We start from the raw sequence: 22,898 nt of genomic DNA, 5'->3' as shown, positions 1-22,898 counted from the left end.
CCCTAGGAGGGGTGCGTCACTTGAGTGGGTTGAGTCACTGATGTGATCTTCCTGTCTGGGTTGGCGCCCCCCCTTGGGTTGTGCCGTGGCAGAGATCTTTGTGGGCTATATTCGGCCTTGTCTCAGGATGGTAAGTTGGTGGTTGAAGATATCCCTCTAGTGGTGTGGGGGCTGTGCTTTGGCAAAGTAGGTGGGGTTATATCCTTCCTGTTTGGCCCTGTCCGGGGGTGTCCTCGGATGGGGCCACAGTGTCTCCTGACCCCTCCTGTCTCAGCCTCCAGTATTTATGCCTCAGTAGTTTATGTGTCGGGGGGCTAGGGTCAGTTTGTTAAATCTGGAGTACTTCTCATGTCCTATTCGGTGTCCTGTGTGAATTTAAGTGTGCTCTCTCTAATTCTCTCTTTCTCTGTTTCTTTCTCTCTCTCGGAGGACCTAAGCCCTAGGACCATGCCTCAGGACTACCTGACATGATGACTCCTTGCTGTCCTCAGTCCACCTGGCCGTGCTGCTGCTCCAGTTTCAACTGTTCTGCCTTATTATTATTGGACCATGCTGGTCATTTATGAACATTTGAACATCTTGGCCATGTTCTGTTATAATCTCCACCTGGCACAGCCAGAAGAGGACTGGCCACCCCACATAGCCTGGTTCCTCTCTAGGTTTCTTCCTAGGTTTTGACCTTTCTAGGGAGTTTTCCTAGCCACCGTGCTTCTACACCTGCATTGCTTGCTGTTTGGGGTTTTATTCTGGGTTTCTGTACAGCACTTTGAGATATCAGCTGATGTACGAAGGACTATATAAATACATTTGATTTGATTTGATTTGTATGCCATGCTGTACCAGAGGAGCAGATTGGGAAAGAAAGGCAGACAGGTCAGCTCCATGTGGAGGGGTGGTCAGGTCAACTCCCTGTTCGTTCCTCTCCAGGAAGGATGAGACCATCTGTGCCTCCTCCAATTCCCTTCTGGCTTGACAGTGCCGTCGCTGCTGTGCCAGGTCCTTGGCAATGAATTCCCGTTCCTGTAGAGCTCTATGGGCCAATTGGTGACATTGTTCGTCAGCCTGTCGTTCCTCCTCAATCATAGATTTGGATATAAAACACTCTGAAGTTTCTAAAACTGTTTGAATCATGTCTGTGAGTATAACAGAACTTATGTAGCAGGCAAAACCCTGAGGACTAACTATTCAGAATTTTTTTCCCCCCATCTCTTCCCTATATTGTCTTTGCCATTGGAAATTTAATAGGAATCTACTTTCAGTTCCTACCGCTTCCACACAATGTCTCCAGTGTTTGGAATATGGCTGAGGTTATTCTTTTGTCTTTATCAGGAAGTAGGCCAACTCGGAACAGGGGACACTTTTGTGTGCTGCACAAGACGTGAAGAGCAGAGCTTTTTCTTTTCGTTCATGTATTGCATACAGATTGCCCCGTCTACAATTTGATCGATTATTAACGTTTAAAAATACCTAATGTTGTATTACAAAAGTAGTTTTAAATATTTTGGCAAAGTTTATAGGCAACTTTTGAAATATTTTTTAGTGACGTTGCATTTTTCTAAGCTGTTTTTTTATGGATCAAACGCGCTTTATAAATGGACATTTTCGATATATATGGACGGAATTAATCGTACAAAACGATCAATTGTGATGTTTATGGGACATATTGGAGTGCCAACAAAAGAAGCTTGTCAAAGGTAATGCATATTTTATATTTTATTTCAGCGTTTTGTGTAGCGCCTGCTACGCTAGCTCCTATGTTTACTGCTGGTAAGGATGGCTGCAGGCTATCAGATAATAGCTTCATATGCTTTTGCCGAAAAGCATTTTTTAAATCTGACATGTTGGCTGGATTCACAACGAGTGTCGCTTTAATTGAGTATCTTACATGTGTGATTTAATGAAAGTTTGAATTTTATATCATTTTATTTTAATCTGGCACTCTGTATTTCCCCTGGCAATTGGCCAGTTGAGACGCTAGCGCCTCCCCTATCCTCAAGAGGTTTTTAAGGGGTGAGCGGAGCCTGCCTCAGGAAGCTGGTCGACCTGTGCGGTGGGAGTTATCTCCTTCATAGGTTCTTCATGTAGACCACTTTCCTGCTCCAAAGCAGTTTCCGGCACTTGGCTCAAAGGAGATGGTTGATGGCTGAAACGTATAGTTGATCCATCAACACTTTGAGCTCTGGTGGGCTTGCCCTTTGATGTCGGAAACTTGACCACATAATCCTTAAGATAACCAGGCGCTTGCCTGGTTCTTCTGGTGCTGCTGGTGGTTGAGGATGAAGCCTTTGTTGCTTTAGGATTAGCTCCTGGATATTTCCTTTGTTCCAAGACCTTTCCCTCAGCTGCTCTCTCCACCTCTCTTCTTCCTTCCAGTGGAGACAATTCTTCCCTCTCCGCCTCCATTTCCTTTTCACCTGTCTTTGGTTCAGTCATCATCCGGCTCGAAGGACCATTGAAAGATTAGTGGAATCTGTGTGGGTAGCTGGACAGGAAGGATGACTGACAGTGAAGGTGAACAGTTGGTCACGTGTCAGGTGACAGAGGAATGGATGAGACTGAGGCAGGAATTCCTTTAACCATAAAGTGGTATATTTACTGAGTAGTGTGGATTCATGGACGCACAGAACGTCTGGATCAGACGGAGTTAAGGAAGAGAAAGCAGCGAGATCAGGCGAAGGCAATTTCCTCCTTTTATGGAGTTGAGATCTGTCAGACATTTCCACCTGACCTAATTAAAGCGCCCCTGGCCCAGCTGAGTAAATGGCAATGAATTAAAGGATTATTCCACCAACTCCATGGGCCTTTTCTACAACTGGATTATGCTTGTGTTGTATTAATAGAAGTGGGGGGGGGGTAATAAGACCCTGCCCTCCTTACATTTATAGGGTCCTAGACTACAGATGAACAATGTATATTCATTATAGAGGTTTAGTATTGTTTCACAGTTGTTTTCTGGTCTCTTTGCCTCTTATAAAGAGACCCCTCTGAGAAATGTGTGACTGTGAAGACAGAACTCTGCAGGGGACTGTAAGGGATCAGAGATTAGTCAGACATTCCACTATAAATCAACTTGGACATTTACTGCTAAGCTTTCAGATAGCTATATAAACAACAGTTTATATAGGCCACACTACTTGCCTAGAGAGTTTTCAACAGTGTTGAGTAGGCATGGTTTTGGTCTCATGAGTAAAAGATAATGACGTAGGCAGTGACATCACTAGGGCTGGACTTCGGGTTTAATAAAATTACTTGGGACCTTTTCTTTTATGCATAACTTACTCGGAAACATGCGTTATGTTCCTGTTGTCAACTTCTGTCTGCAATTACATTAATAACGAGTTTTGAATGATTTATTCAAGATATTGTCATAATGCTAATTTCACCAATGGAGCCAATGATTGACAAGGAACAAGGAAACGAACCCCAACAGTAGCCTAAAATACACTTTAATACACTTTTGGTGAAACTTAAAACCTGAACGTCAATATGGAGTCAACATACAAGTGTAAGTAAAAAGGAATGTAAATAAGTTAGAAATTGTGCTACAAACACCTCTAATTAAATTAATTATGTTTTTATTTGGTTAGCTTTTGGAAATTGTAGAAATCAAACATTTTCCTAGTAGCTAGGTAGGCTAACGTAAACTCATCCCATTGCGTACAAATGTGCGCAACCGCGACATTCAAACGAGGCGGCAAAGAAAACTAATGGGACTGTAGCGACTGTGTTGACTTCAAAATCTGGGGTATGAACTACGTTTCTATTCAAGCATTGATCGACATGGTAATGGCTCTATAGTATTGGAGAAAAGTTGAAAAAACTGACCCTCCGTTACATCGTGATGTGTCATGCCGTAATGTACAGCACGCATAAATAAACTATTTCTGTCTTACAATCTCTCTCCACCAGGTGTAGCACTTCTCTCATCATTTAAAAACAAGAAATGGACAGTGACGGGGGTAAGGGGGGATACCTAGTCATTTTTTGCATCATCACTGCAAGCGATCATGATTCTCAAAGCCGCTGTGGACTTCTGAAGGTCACTTTAGCACTGCCCTAAAAACATGATTCAAATTCGACAAAAACATTCAAATAGGTATGTAATGACATATTATATAAACTCTTTATAGTATTTTATTTACATTTTAGAGGCGATAAGGTGATAAGTTGTACAGATCGAGTGAAAAAAGCAGTTTTCCCACACATCTCCTCTCCTCACTACCACGCATTAGTTTTGCTTCCCCACCCGCCATTTTTTAAAAGACCCAACGGAGCTCATTGCCTTGTTGAATTATGCAGAAACAGGCAGCGTGCAGGTCTCGGCATGAATTCTGTTGGAAAGGGGAGAAATTGTGCTTTACAATGGTATTGACATTACAGTTGATCTGGAAGTATTACATTTTTTGAGCGCTAAAATAAGGTCAATTGTACGGACCAAGGCCATGTACAAAAGTGAGTGAGTTTACGTTAGTTAGCTAATTAATTTTCTAGCTATCATACAGTAGGCGTATTTTAATAATTATATAGTTAATATAAATAGACATGCAATCATAATTGACTGTAGAGCATATAAAGCACTCACAAACTACGGGTAGCTGAAAACTACCGTTGCGGGATGAACAAGTGACGGATTTCCGGGCAAGGGCGGTCCATTTAAAAAGCATTCCTTCCTCCCTCACCCCTCAGCTAGCGGGATATACGCTGCACCGGCAAGATAGAACAACGAGGGGGGCGGTCTGTGCATATTTGTAAACAACAGCTGGTGCATGAAATCTAAGGAAGTCTCTAGATTTTGCTCGCCTGAAGTACAGTATATTGTGATAAATTACAGGCCACACTACTTGCCTAGAGAGTTTTCAGCTATACTTTTCGTGGCTGTTTATTTACCACCTCAGACAGATGCTGGCACTAAGACAGCACTCAGTCAGCTGTATAAGGAAATAAGCAAACAGGAAACCACTCACCCAGAGGCGGCGCTCCTTGTGGCCGGAAACTTTAATGCAGAGAAACTTAAATCAGTTCTACCAAATTTCCATCAACATGTTAAATGTGCAACCAGAGGGAAAAAAATTCTAGATCACCTGTACTCCACACACAGAGACTCCTACAAAGCTCTCCCTCCCCATTCATTTGGTAAATCCGACCACAACTCTATCCTCCTGATTCCTGCTTACAAGCAAAACTTTAAGCAGGAAGCACCAGTGACTCGGTCTATGAAAAAGTGGTCAGGTGAAGCAGATGCTAAACTACAGGACTGTTTTGCTATCACAGACTGGAACATGTTCCAGGATTCTGCTGATGGCATTGAGGGGTACACCACATCAGTCATTGGCTTTATTAGTAAGTGTATTGATGACGTCGTCCCCACAGTGACCGTACGTACATACCCCAACCAAGCTATGGATTACAGGCAACATTCGCACTGAGCTAAAGGGTAGAGCTGCCGCTTTCAAGGTGCGGGACTCTAACCCGGAAGCTTACAAGAAATCCTGCTATGCCCTGCGACGAACCATCAAACAGGAAAAGCGTCAATACAGGGCTAAGATTGAATCATACTACACCGGCTCCGATGCTCGTCTTATCACAGGGCTTGCAAACTATTACAGACTACAAAGGGAAGCAAAGCCGCGAGCTGCCCAGTGACACTGCCCAGTGAGCTGATTGAGTCTGTAACACCAACATGTTTCAAGCAGACCACCATAGTCCCTGTGCCCAAAAACACAAAGGCAACCTGCCTAAATGAGTACAGACCCGTAGCACTCACGTCCGTTGCTTTGAAAAGTTGATAATGGCTCACATCAACACCATTATCCCAGAAACACTAGACCCACTCCAATTTGCATACCACCCAACCAGATGCACAGATGATGCAATCTCTATTGCACTCCACACCGCCCTTTCCTACCTGGACAAAAGGACCACTTATGTGAGAATGCTATTCATTGCCTACAGCTCAGCGTTCAACACCATAGTACCCTCAAAGCTCATCACTAAGCTAAGGATCCAGGGACTAAACACCTCCCTCTGCAACTGGATCCTGGACTTCCTGACGGGCCACCCCCAGGTGGTGAGGGTAGGTAGCAACACATTGGTCACGCTGATCCTCAACACTGGAGCTCCCCAGAGGTGCATGCTCAGTCCCCTCCTGTACTCCCTGTTCACCCACGACTGCATGGCCAGGCACGACTCCGACACCATCATTAAATTTGCAGACGACACAACAATGGTAGGCCTGATCACCGATAACGACGAGAAAGCTTAGGAGGTCAGGAGGTCAGAGACCTGGCCGGGTGGTGCCAGAATAACAACCTATCCCTCAACGTAACCAATACTAGGGAGATGATTGTGGACTACAGGAAAAGGAGGCCCGAGAACGCCCCCATTCTCATCAACAGGGCTGTAGTGGAGCAGGTTGAGAGCTTCAAGTTCCTTGGTGTCCACATCAACAACAAACTAGAATGGTCCAAACACACCAAGACAGTTGTGAAGAGGGCACGACAAAGCCTATTCCCCCTCAGGAAACAAAAAATATTTGGCATGGGTCCTGAGATCCTCAAAAGGTTCTACAGCTGCAACATGGATAGAATCCTGACTGGATGCAATCACTGCCTGGTACTGCAATTGCTCGGCCTCCGACCGCAAGGCACTACAGAGGGTAGTGCGTACGGCCCAGTACATCACTGGGGCTAAACTGCCTGCCATCCAGGACCTCTACACCAGGCGGTGAGAGGAAGGCCCTAAAAATTGTCCCCAGACCCCAAAAAAAAGACCCCAGACACCCTAGTCATAGACTGTTCTCTCTACTACCGCATGGCAAGCGGTACCGGAGTGCCAAGTCTAGGACAAAAAGGCTTCTCAACAGTTTTTACCCCCAAGCCATAAGACTCATAAACAGGTAATCAAATGGCTACCCTGAATATTTGCATTGTGTGCCCCCTCAACCCCTCTTATTTTACGCTGCTGCTACTCTCTGTTTATCATATATGCATGGTCATTATACATTCATGTACATACTACCTCAATGACCAACCAGTGCTCCCGCACATTGGCTAACCAGGCTATCTGCATTGTGTAACCACCCACCACCCGCCAACCCCCTATTTTACACTATTGCTACTCTCTGTTCATCATATATGCATAGTCACTTTAACCATATCTACATGTACAATACTACCTCAATCAGCCTGACTAACCGGTGTCTGTATGTAGCCTCACTGCTTTTATAGCCTCGCTACTGTATATAGCCTCTGTTTTTACTGTTGTTTTATTTCTTTACCTACCTATTGTTCACCTAATACCTTTGTTGCACTATTGGTTAGAGCCTGTAAGTAAGCATGTACAACACCTGGTGAATTCGGCGCACGTGACAAATAAACTTTGATTTGAAGTGCTCAAAGGCCTATGCATTTGCATAAGTTCAAATATGCATATGGGTGTTTTGAATGAATCACCACCGTAGAAAGCACTGTCGTTGTGTTCAGCGTTGAAACAACACCCACAACGACCGTGTTTTCCACTCAGTTTCAACTTGCTGTTAAACTTCTTTCTTCAAATTGATGAATCACAGTGAGGTGAGTTTTAAAAGCAAGATACTGTTTGCTGTGATTATCGATTGCATTTGAATTGATGTCAGGAGTGGTCAAGAAGAACAATGGAGCCCTGAGTATCAGTCCATTAGCGACCCGATGGTCTTTAGCAAGTTGGGTCCTACCAATTTACTGTCCAGAATGCATAAAAGGAGATTACTATGACTCAACGGTCATGCAAAATTTTTACTGTTGTCACGGTAATTAGGCTTCTCCAAGCTCTGGTGCTGCTGATGGTCATTAGCCCACCAAATTTGCTAACTGCCTGGTACTCAGCACTCTATTGTCCCTCTAATCCTCTCTGACATCAATGCAAATGTGTACAAAAATCTAATCAAACACTTCATGAGAGCCCATGTTGCGCAACATTTCTACAGGCTATGGAATTGCGTGAGGAAACATTTCTATTAAAAATAGGATCTTCAGCTTCCTTTAGGCTGACTATATTTCTCAACTTCCCTAATATTAAGCACATTGTTTTGCTTTACAACAGGAATATAGCCTACCTGGCTAGCATGACAATTAAGTCCTCCATTCGCTATTTAAGTGCATAGATGACTTGTATTTTTCCCTGTTCTGAAACCGGTGCATGATAATAGTCCATTATAAATCAAAACAAAATTCTCACGTATTATTTAGTATATTTTAAGACAATATAAAATCAATAATAGTCTGATGGATGACTATATTAGCCTATCACTTGTCAATTATATATTATAATTTGTGAGTGATGCCCAGCTTGTAGGCAAGTAAGGCAAGAAACAGCGCATGCCTTTTTCTTACGACTATTCACATCATAGTCTCACACCTCATGTAGCCTAGTCCACAGGCCTATATGTTTTTGATAAAGTTTATATCACAATTAAGTGGCCAAATAACTAATTGAAATTAAGAACATTAATCTGCTTTTACAACCGGTCCAGAGCCTAACTGGCGGCGCGTGAGTTTCAGGTTTTGATGAAGATCATTTTCACCATAAAATGCACCTTTATAATAAAGCATTTTTTTTGTTTCACCTTTATTTAACCAGGTAGACTAGTTGAGAACAAGTTCTCATTTACAACTGCGACCTGGCCAAGATAAAGCATAGCAGTGTGAACAGACAACACAGAGTTACACATGGAGTAAACAATAAACAAGTGAATAACACAGTAGAAAAAAGGAAAAAAAGAGTCTATATACATTGTGTGCAAAAGGCATGAGGAGGTAGGCGAATAATTACAATTTAGCAGATTAACACTGGAGTGATAAATGATCAGATGGTCATGTGCAGGAAGATATACTGGTGTGCAAAAGAGCAGAAAAGTAAATAAATAAAAACATTATGGGGATGAGGTAGGTAAATTGGGTGGGTTATTTACCACTAGACTATGTACAGCTGCAGCGATCGGTTAGCTGCTCAGATAGCAGATGTTTAAAGTTGGTGAGGGAGATAAAAGTCTCCAACTTCAGCGATTTTTGCAATTCGTTCCAGTCACAAGCAGCAGAGAATTGGAAGGAAAGGCGGCCAAATGAGGTGTTGGCTTTAGGGATGAACAGTGAGATACACCTGCTGGAGTGCGTGCTACGGGTGGGTGTTGCCATCGTGACCAGTGAACTGAGATAAGGCGGAGCTTTACCTAGATGACCTGGAGCCAGTGGGTCTGGCGACGAATATGTAGCGAGGATCAGCCGACTAGAGCATACAGGTCGCAGTGGTGGGTGGTATAAGGTGCTTTAGTAACAGAACGGATGGCACTGTGATAAACTGCATCCAGTTTGCTGAGAAGAGTATTGGTAGCTATTTTGTAGATGACATCGCCGAAGTCGAGGACCGGTAGGATAGTCAGTTTTACTAGGGTAAGTTTGGCAGCGTGAGTGAAGGAGGCTTTGTTGCGGAATAGAAAGCCGACTCTAGATTTGATTTTAGATTGGAGATGTTTGATATGATTCTGGAAGGAGAGTTTACAGTCTAGCCAGACACCTAGGTACTTATAGATGTCCAGATATTCTAGGTCGGAACCATCCAGGGTGGTGATGCTAGTCGGGCGTGCGGGTGCAGGCAGCGAACGGTTGAAAAGCATGCATTTGGTTTTACTAGCGTTTAAGAGCAGTTGGAGGCCACGGAAGGAGTGTTGTATGGTATTGAAGCTCGTTTGGAGGTTAGATAGCACAGTGTCCAAGGAAGGGCCAGAAGTATACAGAATGGTGTCGTCTGCTTAGAGGTGAATCAGGGAATCACCCGCAGCAAGAGCAACATCATTGATATATACAGAGAAAAGAGTCGGCCCGAAAATTGAACCCTGTGGCACCCCCATAGAGACTGCCAGAGGACCGGACAACATGCTCTCCGATTTGACACACTGAACTCTGTCTGCAAAGTAGTTGGTGAACCAGGCAAGTCAGTCATTAGAAAAACCGAGGCTACTGAGTCTGCCGATAAGAATATGGTGATTGACAGAGTCGAAAGCCTTGGCCAGGTCGATGAAGATGGCTGCACAGTACTGTCTTTTATCGATGGCGGTTATGATATCATTTAGTACCTTGAGCATGGCTGAGGTGCACCCGTGACCGGCTCGGAAACCAGATTGCACAGCGGAGAAGGTACGGTGGGAAATCGAGATGGTCAGTGATCTGTTTGTTGACTTGGCTTTCGAAGACCTTAGATAGGCAGGGCAGGATGGATATAGGTCTGTAACAGTGTGTGTCCAGGGTGTCTCCCCCTTTGAAGAGGGTGATGACTGCGGCAGCTTTCCAATCCTTGGGGATCTCAGACGATATGAAAGAGAGGTTGAACAGGCTGGTAATAGGGGTTGCGACAATGGCGGTGGATAGTTTCAGAAATAGAGGGTCCAGATTGTCAAGACCAGCTGATTTGTACGGGTCCAGGTTTTGCAGCTCTTTCAGAACATCTGCTATCTGGATTTGGGTAAAGGAGAAGCTGGGGAGGCTTGGGCGAGTAGCTGCGGGTGGGGGGGGGGGGGCGGCAGAGCTGTTGGCCAAGAATAGTCTGATGGATGACTATATTAGCCTATCCCTTGTCAATTATATATTATCATTTGTGAGTGATGCCCAGCTTGTGTAGGCAAGTAAGGCAAGAAACAGCGCATGCCTTTTTCTTACGACGTATTCACAACATAGTCTCACACCTCATGTAGCCTAGTCCACAGGCCTATATGTTTTTGATAAAGTTTATTTCACAACTAAGTGGCCAAATAACTAATTGAAATTAAGAACATTAATCTGCTTTACAACCGGTCCAGAGCCTAACTGGCATCCTTAGGCGGCGCGTGAGTTTCAGGTTTTGAGGAAGATCATTTTCACCATTAAAATGCACCTTTATAATAAAGCATTACATGCATAATAGCATTTGTGGTCACTTTTGAGAATGGTGGTTTCCCGCTAATTGATTGCATTTAGGAACATTCGCACATAGGCTACTGCCGTTTGTGCATTACTGCACTTAACATTTTAAGCTAAACATTATGATCTGTTGCATCAGCCTCATTGCTTTTGAAATGTTTTTTTTTTTGATGCGAGTGGTTCTATTAATTTGGGTTTTGAATATTTCGTTCTCACACTGAAGGATAAATTGACCAATAAAATAGGTCAACTTTATACTATGGGGGATAGTAGATTGACATAGGCTAGTGCTTTTGCTGTTTGTTAGGCCTACTCATCTTGTTGGCTGACGAAAGTAAATGTGGACAGTTCTTTCAATATCTTCAATATGCACCTCGGGAACTCGATAAGAAGGACCCAATCAGTTGAGTCCCCCCGGATGTGCCTGTCAGATGCCTGTGAGAAGAATCTGATCACGTGAGAAGAATCTGATCACTTGAGATGCATTGGTTAATAAGAATTTAGATATCTGAGAGCCATGTGAGTGAGAGGTGCTTTGGAACATGCAACTGGGAGAAGGGAATTACACACGGTCATGACTGTTACATTACCTGCAGTACACTTAATGTCTGACAGGGGGAGTAAGTGCATCTGTTTCTGTTAGATTGTAATCAGTGTCAGCAAAAGTTTGAAGTTACACAGATACATTACTGCATTGTTATCAAAACATACTTCTTAGTATGATTGATCAATACTAGGAAATCTTAAACAAACCTAATGAACTATTCAATACCCATCCATTCATTGATTTCCCTGTAGTGTTTTTGTAGACACACCAATACCAATCAAGGAATAATTTTACTGACCACATATATACAGGGTGTGTGTGTGTGTGTGTGTGTGTTTCCTATCAGTAACAACAGATTCAGCAGCATCCCAAGAAGAGAATCCCTCCCCTTCTTCCTGTGTGAATGTTTGGTTGACAGGCAGAAATTCCCAAAGCTGACAAGGCAAAAGTGACATTACACAATTGTTTAGAAACAATGTGTTGATTAGTGTGTTTTCTGTGTGTTTTGATTTAGTGTGTTTAAAATGTATTATCAATTTTAAAAGAAAACATGTTAAGAAGAGGTAGGAAAACACTGAAAGGCTTGTAAGAAACCTTTCAAATGAAATTGGAATGATTATTTACACAAACAAATGATTTACAAGCCCATCAGAACTTTCTTGACACAGCAGAGTATCACACAATAATGAATCAGTATCTAAAGAATGCAGATAATCTTATTTGAGCTAGATAAATGTAGGTTAATTTGTTCATTCTCTCAACTTCAGGCTATTATTTGAATCTATCATATTAGGACATGAACAAACACTGAAGCTGTTGTATGCTTCACAGAGCAGGAACATATGTGGCGTTTGTTGTTGGCCACTCAGTTTCAGGTACTAGACTACATGTAACCTTTGTACCCATATTCATGTCATTACTGTTCAATGAACATGTTTAGCATTTTTTCTGGTTATTTCTTTGTCATTGCTGTATAAGCATCAGCGTGCCATGCTCTCATCTCCTCCGCGCCCGCACATGATGAGAGAACTGTTACAAAGTAACCGAAGATGAAAAAATGGTAAGGGAACTGACTCGACTGACTTCCCAGTAATCAAATCAACCCACTAAAGATGTTTAATCTTTACGGAGTCGATGAAAACGGTCAAGTGGTCAGGAATCACATGCTGGGTTATTTACACCGGGCGGGACCTGAGATCTTTAAATTATCTTTCAGCGGGCCGGCAGTGTGATATACGGTCCCCTTTCAGCCAATCACAAGCCAGCCCCCACCACTATAGGACATATAGCTGGCTGTATAAAGTGTCGTGTCTTGTTCACTGACTACACAACAACAGCAGCAAATATCATCACCCTGCTACTGCAAATTGACGGGAAAAAGTAAGTACAGCTTTCCATTCTGTTCTTTGTACAGTGTTAGGATCTTGGGTTATGGACATTTACCAGGGGCATTTGTTCTTCAATTTGATTGATACAGAAAGACAATATTAGTCTAAAGTTCCTGATGTTGCTTTTTCTGCCGGCTGTTACCAAACATTCCCTCGAATATTTCTGGATATCACATAAAGTAATACATACCAATTTATTTAATTTGGAATACCGGTAGTGTAGTATCCTAGTTCCATATGTTTAATCTTTTTTCTTGTGTTGAGCGGAAGGTAGTTTGGAGGTTTTTTTGTTTTGTTCTCACAAACCACATTTCCATCCAACGGTGGTATAGCAAGTAAAGTACATGTCGGATTAAAGTAATGACACACCTGATGGAAACCATTTTTCAGTTAACTTTCCAAATGTCGACAACACAAAATAGTCTAGACTAGGTGGAGTCTTTTTGTGTCAGTAAAATTAATTATGTGATTGTTGGTGAATATAATAACCATCATATCGAAGTAAACTTGGAGTAGTAGTGTGGACCTCACTTTACTACTCGTTGGGAAAGCATGCAGTTTATTAGGCTGCAGATTAAATACATTATGATGAATTAACTTCACAGGATGGTGAAAGTGCAAGGTGATGTGTTTGTGAACCCTAGGTTGAGTTAAAACAATAGCTGCTGATGACTTCACAAGTGCTTTATTAGCGTAAATATTACAATTGATATGACTTATAAAGGATGGTTAAATTTCATTTTCTCTGTTAAAGCTACCCTTTGTAATGACTTCATAGTAACAACGATTTAAAAAAAAAAAATTTTATTAAACGTAATTTAAAAACAAATTAAATTGAGATTTTTCAATCATTCACACAATACCACATTGGTAGTAGTCAGTGACATGTCAAAGCTAAACTGGCCTTGGTTAAAACACTGGATGGGAGACCAAATGGAAAGTTGTTGATCAACTCTCCAGTAGGAGGTGCTGCCCAGACATTTTGTTGTTGTATATAAGATCTGCCGTTGTTTCAAAGGTACAAATTCAACAATTTATGCTATATAGCTTCATTACACTGAAAATACAAGGCTGACTCAGCTCTGCTCTCTCTCTCTCTCTCTCTCTCCACAGCTGTTTGACCATGATGTCCCTCTACTTGGCAGTGTTGGTGCTCTGTATGAGTGCTGTGTATGCGGCCCCTATGTTTGACTCTCAGTTGGAGGGCCACTGGCACTTGTGGAAGAACTGGCACAGCAAGAACTACCATGAGGTGGGTGTTTCAGCACAAGTAGAGGAGCACATCGTCATAGGAACCCCTCAGTAGCTCCCAACGAGTGGAGGCTGGTGGGATGAGCTTTTGGAGGATGGGCTTATTGTAAAGACTGGAATGGAATTATTGGAATGGTATCAAACATTTAGAAACCACGTTTGACTCTGCCATTACAGCCAGTACAATGAGCCTGTCCTCCTTTGACTCCTCCCACCATCCTCCACTGCTCTCAACAAGGGGCTCAAATTGATCAAGTGGTGCATACATGTAGCTGTAAATTACACCTATGTATCATTAATTGCATGGATTGTGCACATAGTTCTGGGACAGTATATGATTGTGTATATTTTCTCACTGTTTTTCACTCATTGTTACAGAGCGAGGAGGGCTGGAGGAGGATGGTTTGGGAAAAGAACCTGAAAAAAATTGAGATGCACAACCTGGACCACTCTATGGGAAAACACTCCTACCGTCTGGGCATGAACAACTTTGGTGACATGGTAAGAAGAATCACCTTGCTGAGCAGTGCTTGACATGGATGAAATGGGTGCCGCTACTCATTCTTGGGCCCTGTACTGTATATATTTATATCCAGGAACACTGCAGGACTTTTGAGCTAATATTCTATGAGGTGCAGGAACTAAAGCAGTGGAAATTTTCAGGTGCTGATATCAGTTCCAGTGAACTTCTGTCCAAGTCTGTTGCTGAGACATTTTACTGTGGAGCAGGAGCTACTTTTCAGCAGCTCTTTCCCATACTGTGTGTGTGCTATAGCTGGATCTTTTTGTTGCCATGCCATAGATTTGCTGAAGCACATACAGTATGAAATATTTCACAGGCACAGGTGTCAGCGTTGACAATGAAAGCAGGAATGTATTCAGACTCGCAGGTTAGGTTTCTTCAACTATCAAGCAGGAATGGAATAGTTCTCCCGAGAAGAGAATTGAAACTTACTCATAGTCTTTTAAAGATGCACACAGGATTTATGGCTAAGTGCACAACTTTTAAAACAGTCCTAAGACGTAAAAAAAAAAGTACATTTCCCATTCAGATGGTAAATTACAAACCACATCTTGCCAGTGAAGACATTACGTTTCAACTTGTTCTGATTCTTTCCTCTCTAGACCAACGAACAGTTCAGGCAGCTCATGAACGGCTACAAGCAGACGACTGAGAGGAAGTACAAGGGCTCTCTGTTCATGGAACCCAATTACCTGCAGGTCCCTGAAGCTGTGGACTGGAGAGAGAAGGGCTACGTCACTCCCATCAAGAACCAGGTGAGACCTGAATCACTCATGAGTCATGACTCATCCACACACTTCCAGAGAACTATCTGGCTTGTTTGCATGCTGTTTACCATGATTGCAATTTACAGTATCCAGAAGATAAGGCGGCAAATTGCGCATACATATTGTTATATATATTTTAAATGTATTTATTACTGGCGTAATATGCACGTCAGTGTTTTCTGGCATGAAAAAGTAACAAGATGTTTAACAACCTTTACCCCCTCAGTGCTCATGTGGGTCTTGCTGGGCGTTCAGTTCCACCGGAGCCATAGAGGGCCAGCAATTCAGGAAGACTGGCAATCTGGTGTCTCTGAGTGAACAGAACCTGATGGACTGCTCTAGACCCCAGGGCAACGAGGGCTGTAATGGAGGTCTCATGGACTTGGCGTTCCAGTATGTAAAGGACAACGGCGGCCTGGACACAGAGGCGTCCTACCCTATCTGGGCAAGGTAAGGCCCTGTGTTCTATTAATCTGAATTCAAATATAATAGGATATGAAGATGCATTTATTAAAAGTAAGGCCCTGTTCTTTTAGCCTGGTCCCAAATCATGCAGTGTTTGCTGTCGATCTGGAATGACTTACAACTTCAACTTTGAAAATTTGAGTTTCCACTTCATTAAAGTGGGATTTGTCTCCAAGAATGACCGACTTGTTTGAATATTTGGAATATGTTGTTTTTTACTAATCATGGCCATTGTTCTTCCCTGGTAACTCAGGATGATGATCTTTGCCACTACCGACCAGAGTTCAGTGCTGTCAATGAAACTGGCTTTGTGGACATCCCCAGTGGCAAAGAACACGCTCTGATGACGGCTGTGGCGTCTGTCGGCCCCATCGCTGTCGCCATCGACGCCAGCCACGAATCCTTCCAGTTCTACCAGTCTGGTGAGTAGCAGTTAGCGGTGCAACTTAAATTTTGTGTAACATTATTTGCAAGGATTGGATTCCCTACCTATTTTTTGAGGTAGCAGTGATCTGTACTGGTCTATTGTCCTGTTCACCGTGTACAAATGGTGTTGTCTTTGAAGTAAATTGTGACCAATATTTCTAACTAGTTACTAGCTAAGTAACCAACTATTAGGTTTGAGATCAAGTGGTTTTACATACTGAAGTAAACTCCGTATCTTAGCCCACTAATTTAACTATGTCCTCTCCCTGTAGGGATCTATTATGAGGAGAAGTGCAGCAGTGAGGAGCTTGACCATGGAGTTCTGGTGGTGGGATACGGTTTTGAAGGAGAGGATGTAGATGGCAAGAAATTCTGGATTGTCAAGAACAGGTACAGTACATAGTATCTTCCTAGGATGTTTTTTTATTTGTTACGTCACTACTGCGGGATTGGTTGATTTCCTCATCGGGGAATATGCCTCTCTTGTCCTGATACTATGGTCTAAGTCATACATTTTTCTAAAGCAAGCAGTGAATCTATAATTTCCTACTAACTAGAACTGTGGGACTAACATGTTTTGTCTCTTCCTCAGCTGGAGCGAGAAATGGGGAGACAAAGGCTACATCTACATGGCCAAAGACAGGAAGAACCACTGTGGCATCGCCACGGCAGCCAGCTACCCACTGGTCTAGTGTTCTGTAAGTTCTCGAACACTAGACCCAGAGTTGTAGTTTTAGAGATGTTTGACGAACGTTCTGAAAAAAGGGCCATGACGACTGCAGTTCTGCCTTAACTAAGTCTATGAAATGCGCAAGAGAAACCTGCTGCATGGGTTTTAAAGAAACACTGTTTTAGGGAAATTATGAAAATTCTACCTAGTTTGTTTTATACTTGATTTTATGTGTGTCGGTGCGATTGTATGTGTGTGTATAGTTCTATTTGAGTTAACCATTCCGTTTATTTGTAACTTTACTTGATGAGACCAGCTAGACTAAATTCTCTAGCACATGTCAGTTTGTGCTTACTGTTTGTGTTTACAACACTGTTGTAGACACAGGATATATATATATTCCTGAGGTTTGTTTCTGAAAGTGAGGGACAAAAAGAGAACGGTACACCTGGGTTTGTTTCCTCCACTGCCTTTTATCTGCAGCTTGTGTTTGAGTAAAGGTGTTGAATGGTAATACCTAGACAAGAGCCTAGTGATGCAGAGACTGATATGCCTCCGGGTGGTGAGAGGAGATGTATAACATTCTAACACACACATGTAGATGAGTTCAAATTGTGTTTAATAATAATAATAAACTACATTCATCAATCTGACTCCATTATCATGTGACTAACGGCTATAGATCATAAATGTATACTGGTGAATCTAGCCCGCTTGTGAATCTACACATTATCACTCAGATGCTATAATTACATTTGTTCTAAGATAACTGATTATTAAAAGGCTTATGCGCTGTCTATAGCACCCATCGTCCAAGCTTTAATTTATCTAGTTGATCTTAGACCAAGATGTAAAGTACCAATGTGTAATCTAATGTGTATAGTGTACATAACATTTACCATTAAATATGACTTCATTAAATATGAGCACAACTGTAGTCTCAAATTTAAAGTAATCTGACGTGTTACAGTTTAAACAGTAAGCATATTATTATCAAATGTTACGTCACAGTAGTCGTAACAGCTTAGAAAATACACCCCTATGACATAAAATGTACATCAAAAGATCGGTTTACCAATGACTCCACTAATTTATGAGCTTATATTCAATCAAAGAATGGCTCTGTAAAACGAGGACTGCATTTACTCAATTCAACTAACAGGATGTATTACTCACAAAACAATTAACACAAACGATTACAGTGTAGGATACATACAACACATGATACTTTTACGGAATAATTCAGAGTAAATGACTACATCCAATAGGCAAAGACTTACAATGCCTTCAGAAGGTATTCACACCTGTGGTTTTTTGAAACATTTTGTGTTACAGCCTGAATTTAAAATGAATTAAATTGAGATATCTTGAGTCAATAAGTATTCAACCTCTTATGGCAAGCTTAAATAAGTTTAGGAATCACAAGTTGCATGGACTCATTATGTATGCAATAGTGTTTAACATGATTTTTGAATGACCACCTCATCTCTGTACCCCACACATACAACTATTTACTAGTTCCCTCATTCGAGCAGTGAATTTCAAACACAGATTCACCACAAAGACCAGGGAGGTTTTCAGATGCCTCGCAAAGAAGGGCACCTACTGGTGGATGGGTAGAAAGGAAAAAAAGGCAGATGTTGAATATCCCTTTGAGCATGGGAAAGTTATTAATTACACTTTGTATGGTGTATCAATAAACCCAGTAACTAGAAAGACACAGTCCTTCCTAACTCAGTTGCCGTAGAGGAAGGAAACTGTTCAGGGATTTCACCATGAGGCCAACGGTGTTACGGCTCTCGTTTGTGGTAGGAAGAGGGGACCAAGACGCAGCGTGGAAAGTATTAATAATTTTAATATTCAAAAAGCACTCAAACAAAATAACAAACGTGAAAACGAAAGCGAACAGTTCTGTCAGGCAAAAACACTAATCAGAAAACAAGATCCCACAAAACCTAAAAGGAAAATTACAACTTAGATATGATTCCCAATCAGAGACAATGGTAGACTACTGCCTCTGATTGGGAAACACACACGGCCAAAACCAAAGAAATAGAAAACATAGACTTTCCCATCTGAGTCACACCCTGACCTAACCAAACATAGAAAATAATAAGGAACTCTAAGGTCGGGGCGTGATAAACGGTGACTTTAAAACAGTTACAGAGTTTAATGGCTGTGATGGGAGAAAACTGAGGATGGATCAACAACATTGTAGTTACTCAACAATACTAATCTAATTGACAGAGTGAAAAGAAGGAAGCATGCACAGAATACAAATATTGCAAAACATGCATCCTGTTTACAATAAGGCACTTAAGTAAAACTGCAAAAAAAATAAAAAATAAAATGAGGTCCTGAATACAAAGCATTATGTTTAGGGCAAATCCAACACAACACATCACTGAGTACCACTCTTCATATTTTCAAACATGGTGGTGGCTGCATCATGTTATGGTTATGCTTGTCATCGGCAAGGACTAGGGAGTTTTTATTTGTATTAAAATAAACGAAATAAGGCTAAGCACAGACACAATCCTTGAGGAAAAGACTGGGAGACAAATTTACCTTTCAGTAGGACAATAATTTATAACACAAGGCCAAATATACGTTGGAGTTGCTTACCAACACGACGTTGAATGTTCCTGACAGTGCTGGAAATTGTACTAATTTGTCATACTTGAGTAAAAGGAATGACCAGGGATGTTCTCTTGATAATTGAGTTATTTGACCATTTTCCTGTCCTGCTAAGCATTCCAAATGTAATGAGAACTTATTGGGTGTCAGGGTATATGTATGGAGTAAAAAGTAAGTTGTCAAATATATAAATAGTAAAGTACAGATACCCCCCAAAACACTACTTAAGTAGGACTTTAAAGAAGTTTTACTTAAATATTTTACACCACTGGTTCCCGAATAGCCTATTTACAGCTTTGACTTAAATTGGCTTAAAAATCTATGGCAAGACTTGAAATTGGCTGTCTAGACAATGATCAACAACCAACTTGACAGAGCTTGAAGAATTAAAAAAATAATAATGTGCAATATTGTAAAATCTAGGTGTGCAAAGCTCTTAGAAACTTACCCAGAAATACGCACAGCTGTAATCTCTGCCAAAGGTGATTCTAATATGTACTGTATTGACTCAGGGGTGCGAATACTTATGTAGGCTAAATTAGATGTTTCTTTATTTAATTTCCAATACATTTGAAAACATTTCTCAATTTGAAACATGTTTTCATTTTGTCATTATGGGTTATGTGTGTAGATGGGTGAGAAATATAATCTCTAAGAGAAAAACTGTGTGTCTGATACACACAAGAGGTTTGCTAACAAGCAAATGAGAGAATTCACTTCCCTTTTTACCAAATTCAAGAGGAAACACCCATAACCTGAATGAACAATTGCTTGCACTTTGCTAGTGAAAATAAAATGTAGGAACAGCACACCCAGAATCTAATATAAATCAACTCAACCTTTTTAATTTCCACATGTAGTAAGCTTTTGTGTTTTGTGTTTTACAATAATCTACATTGCTATTAGGTGAGTCAGAGACAATAGGCCTATCATTGTCATGCATCTAATTGGCCTATTGCTCAACGGCAGGGGACAGCCTGCCCCAGCCTACTTACTTAATTGGCAATCAAGTTCAAAAAAGTCAGCAGGTCGAACTCGGATACAGAGAGTGGGATGGATAAACAAAAGGCAGGACCAAGTGATGCACAAAAACAGGCTTCAAAATGCAGAGGAACATTTTACAGTGTCTGTGTTCAATGCTACTTTGATATTGCAACCACACAACTCAAACGCCGGTTCACCAGTATGAATGAAATCGCAACCCTCTTTCTTTGATTGAGCCGTCAAGAACTGTTGTCCGCTAAAGATTATAATCTGTTTGCATCTGCCAGTTTATTGGCTGCCCAATATCCAGACGACTTGTACCCAGAGCTTCCTATACAGTAAATATCTTTCCGTAACGTGTTGAGGCTGGGAATTAAGGAGAATATGAGATGCTCAATTAAAGATCTTGCAGAACTGCTGTATTTTAAGCACCAATCCCTTCTGCCCAGTTTCCTTGATGATGCTACTGCAATCCAACTATTTTTAACCATCCCTGCAACTGTCACTTCTGCAGAGAGATTGTTCTCTAAACTAAAACTTATAATGAACAACCTCAGAAGCACAATGTTTCAGGAAAGACTGTCTGGGTTGTCAATACTCAGTACAGAAAACAATTGGGCCCGCAACCTGGACCTACAAGCTGTGGTGAAAAAATGTGCACACAAAACTGCAAGGCGATGCATTCTGATACTGTAGCAATAGGCCTCTAAATTGAAATATTTTTGAGAGAATCACAGACCCAAAGAGATACTTTTTTCTAAAATAAGGAAATGGTGAAAAAAAACAACTTATAAATACTCTTAAGGATCCGCCACCTTTTTTCAATTTTCACCTAAAATGACATACCCAAATCGAACTGCCTGTAGCTCAGGCCCTGAAGCAAGGATATGCATATTCTTGGTACCATTTGAAAGGAAACACTTTGAATTTTTTGGAAATGTGAAAGGGATGTAGGAGAATATAACACAATAGATCTGGTAAAAGATAATACAAAGACAAAACCAACCGTTCTTTTGTATTTCTTTTGAACCATCATCTTTGAAATGCAAGAGAAAATCCATAATGTATTATTCCAGCCCATGTGAAATTTAGATTTTGGCCCCTAGATGGCAGCAGTGTGTGTACACAATTTTAGACTGATCCAATGAACCATTTCATTTCTGTTCAACATGTTGTATCAAGACTGCCTAAATGTGCCTAATTTGTTTATTATTATCTTTCATGTTCAAAAATCTGCATTCTCCTCAAACAATTGCATGGAATTCTTTCACTGTAATAGCTACTGTAAATTGGACAGTGCAGTTAGATTAACAAGACTTTAAGCTCTCTGCCAATATCAGATATGTCTATGTCCTGGGAATTGTTTTTGTTACTTACAACCTCATGCTAATCACATTAGCCTACGTTAGCTTAACGGTCCCGTGGACAGGACACCGATCCCCCAAAAAATAAATAATAATAATAATACATTTGATTGAATTATACTGAACAAAAATATAAATTGTATAAAATGGTATAAAAATATAAAATATAAATATAAATCGAACAATTTCATTGATTTTACTGAATAACAGTTCATGTGAGGAAATAAATTGAAATAAATTCATTAGGCCCTAAATCTATGGATTTCACATGACTGGGAAAACAGATATGCATCTGTTGGTCACAGATACCTTAAAAAAAATGGGCCTCACAATGGGCCTCAGGATCTCATCACAGTGTTTTTGTGCATTCAAATTGCCATGAATAAAATGCAATTGTGTTCGTTGTCCGTAGCTTATGTCTGATCATACCATGAGTAAATAGAGACTGATGTATTGATAAAAGTCCTCTTGTCCGAGAGAGATTATCAAAACGTCACTCTAGGGTAAGCGTACACGAAACACAGCCCTTATTTGAGCAGTTTCTAAAATCCCATATGGGAAAATTAATGGTGGAAAAACGATTGGAACCATTTCCCTGTTTGACCTCTAGGTTTATGGGTATTATGACTCATACTGTGGTGCTGTTTGTGTAGGCTATTAGCATTTTTTTCCCAATTGTCTTGAACTCACTGAAGTCTGAGATTTCCCAGTTCCGAGTTCCAGTTGTTTTGAATGCAACAGAAGTCATGATGGATTGACAGTATGGACAATGTATTTAACCTTTATCTGGCCCATGGTGTTGCGTGTGAATGTTTATCCTTTTAAGCTTGGACAAGAGCTCCATCGAATAGCAGGCAGGGCAAGCAAAATAGTGATTACTTTGATTCTGATTCCTTCCAAACCACTCATTGTTGTCAATTTCCAACTTGTTGTGTAATGTTTATGTCC

At 41.2% G+C, this 22,898-nt stretch overlaps 1 pseudogene; it reads left to right on the top strand.

Moving 5' to 3' along the window:
- The first annotated feature begins 12,709 nt into the window (after positions 1 to 12,709).
- On the top strand, positions 12,710 to 17,618 carry LOC115128955 (procathepsin L-like; annotated as a pseudogene).
- The last annotated feature ends 5,280 nt before the right edge of the window (positions 17,619 to 22,898 follow it).

Source organism: Oncorhynchus nerka, linkage group LG4, assembly GCF_034236695.1.
Source record: "Oncorhynchus nerka isolate Pitt River linkage group LG4, Oner_Uvic_2.0, whole genome shotgun sequence".
NCBI lineage: Eukaryota > Metazoa > Chordata > Actinopteri > Salmoniformes > Salmonidae > Oncorhynchus > Oncorhynchus nerka.
Note: the sequence above shows the minus strand (reverse complement) of the source record. Positions and strands in the feature narration are given on the sequence as shown.